Source organism: Pyxicephalus adspersus, chromosome 11 (genome assembly GCF_032062135.1).
Source record: "Pyxicephalus adspersus chromosome 11, UCB_Pads_2.0, whole genome shotgun sequence".
In the NCBI taxonomy this organism is placed as follows: domain Eukaryota; kingdom Metazoa; phylum Chordata; class Amphibia; order Anura; family Pyxicephalidae; genus Pyxicephalus; species Pyxicephalus adspersus.
Genome location: NC_092868.1, coordinates 7,481,875 through 7,493,553, shown reverse-complemented (window position 1 = coordinate 7,493,553; position 11,679 = coordinate 7,481,875). Strand labels below are relative to the sequence as shown.

General features: G+C 40.1%; 1 long non-coding RNA gene across 1 annotated transcript in view; it reads left to right on the top strand.

Moving 5' to 3' along the window:
* Window positions 1–5,513: 5,513 nt before the first annotated feature.
* The window catches only part of LOC140340993 (uncharacterized), an 86,207-nt gene continuing 80,041 nt past the window's right edge, over window positions 5,514–11,679 (top strand). Inside the window, exons 1-2 of the long non-coding RNA XR_011922782.1 lie at window positions 5,514–5,617; window positions 6,437–6,579. This is a non-coding gene — a long non-coding RNA (uncharacterized lncRNA). The remainder of the gene's footprint in view (window positions 5,618–6,436; window positions 6,580–11,679) is intronic.

Genomic DNA, 11,679 nt, shown 5'->3' with positions numbered 1-11,679 from the left:
GAATAGCTGTCGAATCAAATAGTGAGCTATTCGACCAACACTAATTGCAATATCATATCCATGTTACATAAAGAACACTAAAGATTCATGCACACGTATCTATCTTTGTCTTCTCCAACAAAATAAATAGAAATATACAGGTAGTCCCCGGGTTACATATGGGATAGGGCTGTATGTTTGTTCTTAATTTGAATTTCTATGTAAGTCAGAATAGGTCCATTATTTTAATAAATGCAATTAGGACTGATATTTGTCCCAACATATTAGGCAGTGTGGTGCCAGTTACCCAGACCCATCATGTCTGATTTTAACAATTTTATCTTTAAAGTAGGTGGCTATGTCTTGGGCAGAAGGTAATTGTAGGGGAAGCAGGTGTAGGGTTTAGGAAGAGTCAGTTGTTGAGAAGAGGCTTTGTGGTTTGAAAGTTTATTTGATTTTTATGTGAGCTGAAATTGCATCAGACAAAAACAAAAATGATAGTTGTCAGGCCTACAGTAGTCCCCTCAGTTTCTGCACCAGAAGAGCTTACACTCTAATCACGTCTTCAATGTTGTTTCACACTTTTATTTTTCATACATTTATGACGCTCTTGCAGATTTCATATTATTGTTTATAGAGCATTTACATTAAAGTCTAGTCAGTTAAAAAAGACAAAAAGCAATACAGCTCTAAATTTATCTTAGCATATACTATGTGTATATATATTTAAGGATATAACATTACCTGGACGATTAAAAATGCCTGCAAAGTCTACGCACTCAAATTCATTGCCGGTACATTTTTGGATTTTTTTTTCTTTGCACCTAATGTTCCTCTGTGAAAAGCAAGCATCACATTGATGACCATTCTCTGTTTGGTTTTTTTCTGGCAATTCACATTGTAAGAGAAATATTTATAGAAGAGAAGGAAAACAGAGTCATCAATAAGTTACAGTATATGAACGTCTTGGATGATCATAAAGGAATCTATTATCATTTTTCTTTTAGGTTATTTTTCCTCATGTGTCTAAAGGTATATTAAAAACTGACTTTTACAACCTGAGTAGAACCTTCTTGTTTGTGACCCTTTTCAGGGCCTTTTAACTTAACCCCCCCTAGCACTATTCTCGAGTGTGACTCGGGGTGGGAAAAAATGCAAAAAGCGGTAAGTCTTACTCGGGGTAACTTTGGGGGTCCCTCTTACCTTAGCCCCGCACTCCAGCGGCAATCGCACGATCCCGCTGTGATGTCGGGGGCGTGGCCGGGCGGTAATCTGCTTTTAAATAACGCCCGGGTCCCCTCCACCCCCACTGCACGCATCTGCAGTTAGATGCGATGCACCATGCAGGATTTCTGCATGGTGCATCGCATCTAACTTCAGATGCGATCACCATTAGTAAATCCAGGGGGTGATACCAGCAGAGATTTCCCGCTAGCAGCACCCCCTGGATCTACTGCAGCTGCTCCCTGCTCGCATCTCCCGGAGGCTGATCTCCTGATGATGCGGTGGGGATGTCCCCACTGCCCTGCTTCATTCCCCTGCTCGCATCTCCCGGAGGCTGATCTCCTGATGATGCGGTGGGGATGTCCCCGCCCTGCTTCATTCCCCTGCTCGCATCTCCCGGAGGCTGATCTCCTGATGATGCGGTGGGGATGTCCCCGCCCTGCTTCATTCCCCTGCTCGCATCTCCCGGAGGCTGATCTCCTGATGATGCGGTGGGGATGTCCCCGCCCTGCTTCATTCCCCTGCTCGCATCTCCCGGAGACTGATCTCCGGACGATGCGAGCAGGAAAGTGAGCGAGGTAGGGACATCCCCACCGCATCACCCGGAGATCAGCCTCCGGGAGATGCGAGCAGAGGAATGAAGCAGGGACATCCCCACCGCATCCACCCGGCAAGATGTGTGACATCTTCCGGGTAATGCAGTGGAATGATGGATTTTGGGGGCGGGAAATTTAAAAGCAGATTACTATGTATTCTGCTTTTACATTTCTTTTTTACAGTGAAATACACCACAAAACACACAATAAAAGTACAAGTACACATTTTAGTGCACCAAGCATCGTTGCCCAGTGCCCTGATTTCCATTTTGCCCACTATTAGTCCTGACCTTGATCTGACCTTTTGATCGCTTATAAATCACTTCCTGAATGTATCATTTCATCACTTTGTCTTTGACCTTGATTATTCCTGACTGTTTGCTGGAGACCGCATGGCATCCGAACGACATCTCGCCGGCGCAAGCGCTGTTTTGGAGGAATTTGAAAGCAGCAATAGCGATTTGTAGCCCCTTGTGGAATCGAGCGATAGCGATTTACCAGGAAATTTGTCATCAGACAGCTAAAAAGTTAACTGAGCGATGATTCTGATCCCGTGTCCACATGGTGTCCTATTGACCTTGATGCGGACCAGGCAGCACCGCCAAGATTTCCATTTACCGGCGCACCTGGGATGAAAATTGAGGCTGAATGCGACGACCCCTTGGCATACCTGAAGTTGTTTTTGACTGATGAAGTTATCGAAAAAATTGTTGCAGAGACAAACAGGTAAGCCGCTCTTGTGTTTGCTAACTTTTTGAAATTTTTTGCTAAATTTTTTTTTTATGCAAACGTATATGCTGCTCTGTGTTTGCTAACATATTACTTGCCACCTTCACACTATATATAAGAACATATCCTAAAATTCATTTTTTATTTTGATTTATGCAGGTAAGCTGGACAACACCAAGGTGCTCCATACCTGCGGTTTGCAAGAAGCAGAAAGTGGGAAGTTTGGGCTTGGTGATCCTGCAGGTAGTTGTGGGTAAACCCATGCAGAAGTGGTACTGGTTCAAGAACAAAATGATTGCCATTCCAGTCTTTGGCACAGTCATGCCAGAATACCGCTTTTCCCTCATCATGAAGTACCTGCACTTCACAAACAATGAAGAATTTGATGAGACTACTCATCCTGCACCAAAACTCAAAAAAATTTGGGAAATATCTCAGATTATTCTACAACATTTCCAGCAAACCTATGTGCCAGAAAGAGATGTCAGCATTGATGAAAGTCTAATGGCTTACAAGGGGAGGCTCAGGTGGGTGCAGTACATTGAATCAAAGAGGGCACGATTTGGCGTGAAGACCTATATGCTGTGCGAATCCTCATCTGGCTACATCTGGAATACGGTACTGTACACTGGAAAAGGGACACAGTTCAACCCCAGGTACAGCCATTATGGATTGGCAACATCTTCAGTGCTATTATGGGGGCTGCTGGGAGTGAATGAACTCATGCATGCATACGTGTCCTTTATGTAGTAAGAGATATAGGAATTCAATATGAGGTTTAGGGCTGAGGTTCTCTTGCAAGGTTGCGCTGGCTTCTCTACTATACTAAAATAAGCTTACTCTGATTTTATTACTTTTGGTGTTTATTGGAAGCAGCAGCAAGTCAAAAGATGTCTATCCATTTCTTAAATTGAAGAAGTCTACCATCATCTAATACTATTCTCCAAAGATTGATTGCCCTGTCTACCTCCCCCCTTTTTTTTTCATTGCATTTTATTTCTTTCATTCTTAAATTTATTCCTGCATTCCATTCCTTCCCCCCCAGTCTGGTAACCCTTTGTCTGTCTGCTCCTTCACTCTCCTGCTTTCTCTATCTGTACTTCTGCACCTTTTCTCTCTATTACTACTTGCTGGTGACATCTCACCCACACCTAGTCACCCCACAGCCTCTCCCTTCCCTACCCTTTTACTGAGATTTACCCTTCTCCTAACCTCATTACCATCCCCACTACCTATAAGTTCTTATCCCCTTCTCTGGCAGTCTATGGAATGTCAGGTCTGTCTGTATTAAGCTAACCTCAATCATAACCTTCCCCTCTCTAAATCTCTAAACTTCCTGGCTCTGACTGTATTTTGGCTGCCCTCCTCAGATTCTGCCTCTGCTGCTGCACACTTCTACAGAGGCCTGCACTTTATACATACCCCTAGTCCTGGCAACAGAGTTGAGGGTGGTGTGGGTCCATTATCTCCCCCAACTGTTACATTGAATGTCTCCTGTCTTCTCTCATCATCTCTCACTTGTCCCAATTCCTTCTGATCTACTCCGTGCCCCATTCTCCACCCTAGCCCCAGCACTAACTCAACTATTCAACCTTTCCCTCTGGCTTTCAAGCTGCCTATTTCCTCCTCCTTCTCTTTGATCTTTCCTCTGGTTTTGACACTGTTGATCGCCCCCTTCTAATACAAATTGTGCACTTCATTGCTATTAAGACACTGCTCTCTCTTTACTTCTTACCTGCCTGACCGCTCCTTTCAAGGTATTTTCAATGGTAATTCCTCTTCGTCCACTCTCTTCCTTGTTGGTGTTCCAAAGGTTCAGCCCTTAGACCAGTTCTCTTTTCTCTGTACACCCCCTCACTCTGTAGTCTCATATCCTCTTTTGGTTTTCAATACTATCTGTATGCTGATGACACTCAAATCTATCTGTCCACCCCTGACCTGTCTCCCTCAGTCCTGGCCAAAGTTTAATGCTGCCTGTTGGCCATATCATGGATGTCTAATAGATTCCTGAAACTCAACCTGGATAAAACAGAGCTCATCATCTTCCCCCTTCAAATTCCAAACCTCACCCTGACATTTATCTAACTGTTAACAGCACTGTCATTTGGCCCTCCCCTTAGTCAAGTTGTCTTGGCATCACCCTTGATTCTGCCCTCTGATTTACCGCCTATATTCAGATCATTCCCAGGTCCTGTCACTTTCACCTGCTCAACATCTCCAAGAACCACCCCTACCTGTCCTAGAGACCACCAAACTCCTTGTACATGCTCTTATTATCTGTTGCTGAACTACTGTGACCTCCTCCTCTCTGGTATTCCACTAACCCGACTCTCTCTTTTATCTAATACAAAAGCTGCAGCAAGACTTATTCATCCTTCCCACCACTCCTCTTCTGCTGCATCTCTTTATTGGCTTCCATTTCACCTGAGAAGCAAATTCAAATTCCTGTGCTTTACCCTCAAATCTCTCCACAGTTCTTGTCCAACCTTCCAATCTGACCTGTTAGACAAATACTCCCCTAGTCACTCTCTTTGCTCCTCCAATTACCTACTAATGACTACCTCACTCATAACCTCCTTACAAGCATGACTGCAAGACTTATTTACTGCTGGCCCTGCTCTCCAGAATAGCCATCCTCACCCTATTTGGCTTGTTTCTACTGTCTGCTCATTTTAAAGAGCACTCAAAACCCATTTTTTCAAAGTTGCCTATCTTCTGTCCCTAGAAGCCCTCACTATTTTCCACCTCTTCCTATCTCCCCTGCTATTGTCAGATTTTCCCCGCCTCCTAGATTGTAAGCTTTTGTGGACGAGGTTCTCTCCTCCTACTGTGTTAACTTCTGTATGCATCTGTCATTTGAAACCCCCATTCAATGTACAGTACTGCATAATATGTTGGCGCTATAAAAATCTTGTTTATTATTATTATTATTATTATTAATAATAATAATATTAATAATGATAATAATATATACTTAGACATTAAATTCTTTCTTCTGTCCTTACAGATGCGGTTTGAACTATACTAGTGTTAATCCTATGGAGTATTAACCCTCTCTCTGCCAGTGAACCAATAAACACCAAATAATGGTGAGTACATATTACCACTTTTTAATGTTCTAAAATAATTATTCTATATTGATTACATAATTCCTTATACTATTGGACCTAATAACCAATACAGAAAGAAACTCTTTACATATTTTTTTATGTCCTTCTTACAGGTTCATCCACACACATTCAATATTTTAAAACCTAGACTTTGGATTCCGGTGATTCCAATAAAAATGTTGATGACAGTTGATGTTAACTTTTACTTACCTTAAAATATACTTGTTATAATTAAATAATTGTGATAAATAATCTATATACTCATCGCAATCAATTTTATATCTGAAGGATAATTATATCTCCCCCAATATGAAGAATATTACTGTGCACACATCCTAAGCATCAAGCAAAAAGCTATTTTTATTTTTTCATTTTTTTTTTATTTTATCTTATCATTAATGATTAACAATGAATCTACAATTGTTAGACTTTCTACTCAGCTTAGAAAAACTAAGAATTAATCATATTGGGAACAACTGAACCTTATTGAAGCCAATACATTTTATTGATTATGTATGTTCTGTTAACCTTGTGAATCTAGTTGAGTCTCAAAAATCCCTGAAGAAGCCAGTGTGCGAACCGTGAAGACATAATTCCTCCTACAGTATTGTATACCCAACTATTTTGGGTATCTAGCTAATTAACCACCTGTGTTTGTTTGTATATACACTATAATTAACCTGTATACAGTTGAAAAATATTTGATTACACAACATGATGAGCAAACTAAAATAATCATGACTATTTTGCCATAAAAAACGTCCTTTATTCTTTCCCCTTCTTTTACATTTCTGATAGAACCAAAATATTGGCTCATTTATGAGCTGCTGCTCATTCACTAGCGAGTCGGTATTTACCAATAAAAAGGACGTGGTTAAAGTGTCTAGCAGAGATTGTTGGATTACAGAATTTTCCAAAGAGAACTACATTTATTTTAGCAGGTAATGTATATAAACTGTATTGACTTGTTTTCAGACTCCTATGATTAGAAATATCATACTTACGTTTGGTCCCGTACTTATTACAATTGTCAGTGTCACAGCATTCTGTGTACAGCAGAAAATGATAATCAAGTGCAGTAACAGTTAATGTTTTACCACACATAATTTTCCCATCATCAGGGGACAGGCATCTCTTCCCAAATCCAATTCTTGTATCATTCCCTAAATAAAGAAAAAGAAAACAGAAGGTCATTGGAATGTATAATAATATATCTTATGGTCATGACAAAATTGTAGCTATGATCCCTGTCCTCCTTTAGAAAACCCTATGACCAGGTGGACAATCCATTAAAGATCATATAACAGTGCGGCAACCCAGTCTGACCCCCCATGGAGAGTATTGCAGTTGTAAATTGATTACATTACTCCCTTCAGCATTAGGTCTTACTTTTCCATGCGCGTCTTATATGCCGGAGCGTCTTATACGCCGAAAAATACGGTACCTGCTGTGTACATATATATACTGAACTATGGAGGAACTTAGCCCTAAAACAAAATGAGTTTTACCATGTAGGATTTCTTTTTGTATCCGAAAGAATGAAAAATACCCCCTTTGTATAGTACATGTTCTTTTAAACATACACCTAGTTTATGTACGTGTTATTGCATCCGCAAAATGCCCAACAGATCATGAGAATCATTTTAGAAAGAGGGGAATGATTCTAGAACCAATATCTAACTTGTTACTGATAAGGTTTTCTGGGCACACACAAATCTGATATTTAGTATCTATTATGGCAACCTTATGAGTTGGGTTGCCTGGATGCTCTTGCTGGGTCCCCTTCCTGTACATCATGGAATCAGGAGCATGGGGCTTCTCTGAATATATGGAGGGCGTGAAATAAAGAAAAATGACAGGTTTCTAACCTGTGGGTCAAGTGCTGCTCAGGAAAGAATGGTCAATGGATATAAACTGAAATCACAAACATTTTATCTTTCCTATGTAAAATACTGAATCCCCCATCTCCTAGGTATTCAAGACAAAAAAAGGTAGATATGCTTAAAGTTCTAGGTAAAAAAAAGTTATAAATGTTAAATGTTAAAAAATTATTCTATTTTTTTTATTTTATTGCTAACAAAAATAAGGAAGACAATTCATGAATATAAATATGCAGCCATATTTTTATGAATCGGTGAGTTGTATAATATATATCTGGTAAGAATGTGATATTTTAAAATGAACTCACTAACAAGCTTATCTCAGTTTTCTTGGCAATGTGAACATGGATTTTTTTTTTACTTTCATAGATCTTTTGATTGTTTTCTAAAGTTAGGTATACAATATATGTATGTTTTTATATTCATCTTACCTATTGTGCTGTTTTGAACTTGTGTTGCACAAAAATCATTTTCATTCTCGCACTTTACTGTTTCCCCTGAACAGTTGTCTACATCCGCAGAGATACTACAAATTTCGCAGAACCTGGCACTGCCTAAAAAAAAACATCTTTTGTTAAATTATACTAGACAAGCCTAAAAATTCATCAATTTAATTATCTGTTAATTGTCAGTCTAGCCTCCATGTCACTTCCTAAACACAAATGTCAACAAATAACCCTAAACTCAATTATTATAACACAAAATATTTCACAAAAGACAAAGGTTTCAACACAGCTATTAAAACATATGGAAAAAGCTGCAATGGAATTTTATAAACAATAAGCAGAAATAATAGAGCCACAGAAATTAGGATAACCCAAAAAAAAAAATTTGATACAATATGGGAAAAAAGGGGTAAAAGGGAGGGGTTCTACTGGAGAAGACAAATATCTAGTTTAAATAAGAAATCCATGTGTCCCATGTACGGAATTACATTTTAAACAAAAAAGTGTTTAACAACACAAACCATGCTTTAGGTGCATACCAGCACCAGGGTCATAAAAAAACAAGAGGGGGCGCGGTACTCTCCATGGGGAGTGCGCATGGTCATCGTTGTTATGTAAACGTGCCCGCCCCAATACACCCCTGCCTGTGTCACTCAAAGGGGAAGAAACTGCCCCCAGAGTGTTGTCATAATACCAGAACCCGCCAAATGTGGGCCCACTCACCCCACCCATGAAGTGGGCGGGTTTTGTTGAGAGGGACAACCCATCCACTGTCCTGAGGCAGTTGTTATGTAAACATGCCTGCCCCACTACACCCCTGCTTATGTCTCACTTAAAGGGGAAGAAACTTTCCCCAGGGTGACGTCATGACACCAGAACCTGGCAGGTCTGAGCCTGCGATGGGTGAGTGGGCAGATTGTGTAACAAGAGACAACCTGTCCACTCCCCTGAGCTTGCCATTCAATACGGGTGACATGGTCCTCGGCTCTGGCTGGTGCTCTCCCCAGCAGGGACCTTCTCCTGACCCTTTGGGGGAACAAACTGGCCAGAGCCATAGACCACCATAGAATTACTTGCAAATAGGAGTGGGCAGTACCCAGGGCAGTATTTTTAAGTTTTTCCCTTTAGGCCAGGTATTGTGTGCTTCCTCCCTCCCCCACATTGTCTTAACAGCAGATACTTAAGGCTATGTTCATACTGGCAGTAAGTATGGTGTCGTTATCATTTCCACATGCCATGACCAGTGTAGACTGGGTAGGAACACACACAGTGCAGACTGGGGAAGGGAAAAACACTATGCAAACTCGGGGTAGGGGCACACACAGTGCAGAATAGGAAGGGGGGATGTACACAATGAGGACTGCAGAAAATGCAGTCTGGGGGGGAACTGTCACAAATCAAAACCACCTTCTTAGTCATTCAGTCAGAATTCTCTAGAAGGCTGGAATGTATCACAAAGCTTCCAACTCTACCATTACTGCGTATACAATAGCTCCCAGCCAATACACTGTTTGGAAAATGTACCGGCCAAAATAGTAGAGTTGGGGGAGGGGATCTAAGGTTTACCCTCTGGTCGCCATGCCACCCTAAACCAGCATCTGCTGGCACCTTAAAGAACAGATGGTCAGTAAGAAGTGAATGCTATGCTAATCCTTATTTTCCCTCATGCAGGCTTTCAACTCTCTCTATTATTTTTCTAATGCAGCTTCCAACTGACATTATGGTATATAGAAGCAATATATGATGACTGCTTCTTGTTTTGGGGAAATGAGAGAGTTCTTTCTCCTGTTTTAGCAGACTGATGATATCATCACAGCCTAAGCAAAGTCACTAGCTTGAAGTTCTGAAACTGCTTTAAAATGAGGAGGAGAGAGCTATATAATACCGTTGTCACAAATTATGACATGTTTATTTATGCTGAGTAAAGATAAAAATTAAAGAATAATATAACAAAACTATAATGTTTTCAATAATTCCTCACCTGCTGTAATTGCACTGCCAAAGATTAAAAGGACAAGGATGCAGTTCATGATTATGGAAACCAGAATTTAGATTTTTAGGATGAGATGAGAGATGTCGTCACTCCTTGGCGTACTGGTCGGTCTGATGGATAACCATGCATTGATATTTATATATTTCTGAGAGCCTCATTACGTCAGAATATTAACAATACTTGGCAGAAGCCATATAAATAAATAAATATTATTAACTGTGTTACGCAAACAATGGCTTAAATTAAAGTAAAGTTTAAACACCTGTGCAGAATCTAAAAAAATCTGAAACCTTTTGACTTTTTCTAAAGCAGGGAGGTGTTTTTCACAACTTGTTCCTTGCTTGAGGCAAATGGATCAGAAAGACCTTATGTACAAGTTCTTTACAGCTAGAACTTGTACATAATGTCTTTCACATAATGTACATAATGTACAAGTTCTTTACACTTGTACTATGTACAAGTGTCTTGGAGAGGTTATATTTATTATGCTGTTTGAATGTTCCCCTGTGTTTGTGTGGGTTTCTTCCTACATTGCCATAAAATGCCCAAAAAACAAAATATATTGGTAGATTAACTAGCTGTCCCCCTATTCATTATTAGGCCATGGTAATGAAAAATTACTATATGACTAATAACATGACACATGACAGCTGGTGAAATGACTATGCATGACTTATGTAGCCCAGAGGCTCACCCCCTTACTTCATCCTACCACACAAACTTCTTCCCTTGACCCAACTCCCTTTAATAAGGAGACAATACTGCATATTTAGGGTCAAACTGTTTTGCGGCCATTTGTTTCAAAACACGCCTTTATTACCTAACACAACCAACTGAAATAACCCCATAAAAAAATACCATGCATAACATTCCAATTCCCTAAAGGCTCTAAACCCAGATACATTTACTACATAAAAAGGTCTGCTATCTTTATGATATTATTGCTTCCAGTTGCCCTTCACCACCTTCTAACATTATATTACCACTTATAGGACTTCCATACCATAGATGGGTTCTCCTAAAATGACTGCCTTCAAGGACCCCAAACTGCCAACCCTAAACCCTACCCACCACTGAACCTTGGAACTTGCTTCCTCGCTGCCTAGGTACGGAAAGACCCTTACACTACCTGATTCATGACCTGCGTATCCCTACACTCTAAACTTTCTTTGACCATAGCCAGTAGATAATGAGAGAAAGGGAAAGACAGGCCTTTCTAGGGCAAAACTTAAAAAAAACTGTAATTTTATTTAATTATTAATCCTATAAAATAAACCTCCTAAGGTCTCCTGCAGTAGACCTTGGCCAACACCGGTTCACTGTTCTAAAGATTATAGAGTAATCAAAACAAATAAAACAACATTTGGTAGCAGCAAGATCTTGTTTTCCATGTGACGCGTTTCGACATGCAAGGCTTTCTCAGGGGATTGCAAGACCTGGTATTGCTGACCGAAAAGAACTGAGGCCTGGTACTGGCTAATGCTCAGGAATATCATAAAGATAAAACCAAAATAGTATTTTGCATGTTTTTAATCTCCAGCTGTCATTGTGAGAAAGGGTAGTATGGTGTTTCGGACCAGGTGATTAATTGTAATTATTCAGAGATTATAAAAGAATAATACGATCAATATTGTGCACTTAACCAAATGGGGATACATTTGCGATACGGATTGCGATACAATCTGTAACTTGTATTTTGCAATGTATGGTAAATTCTTCAAA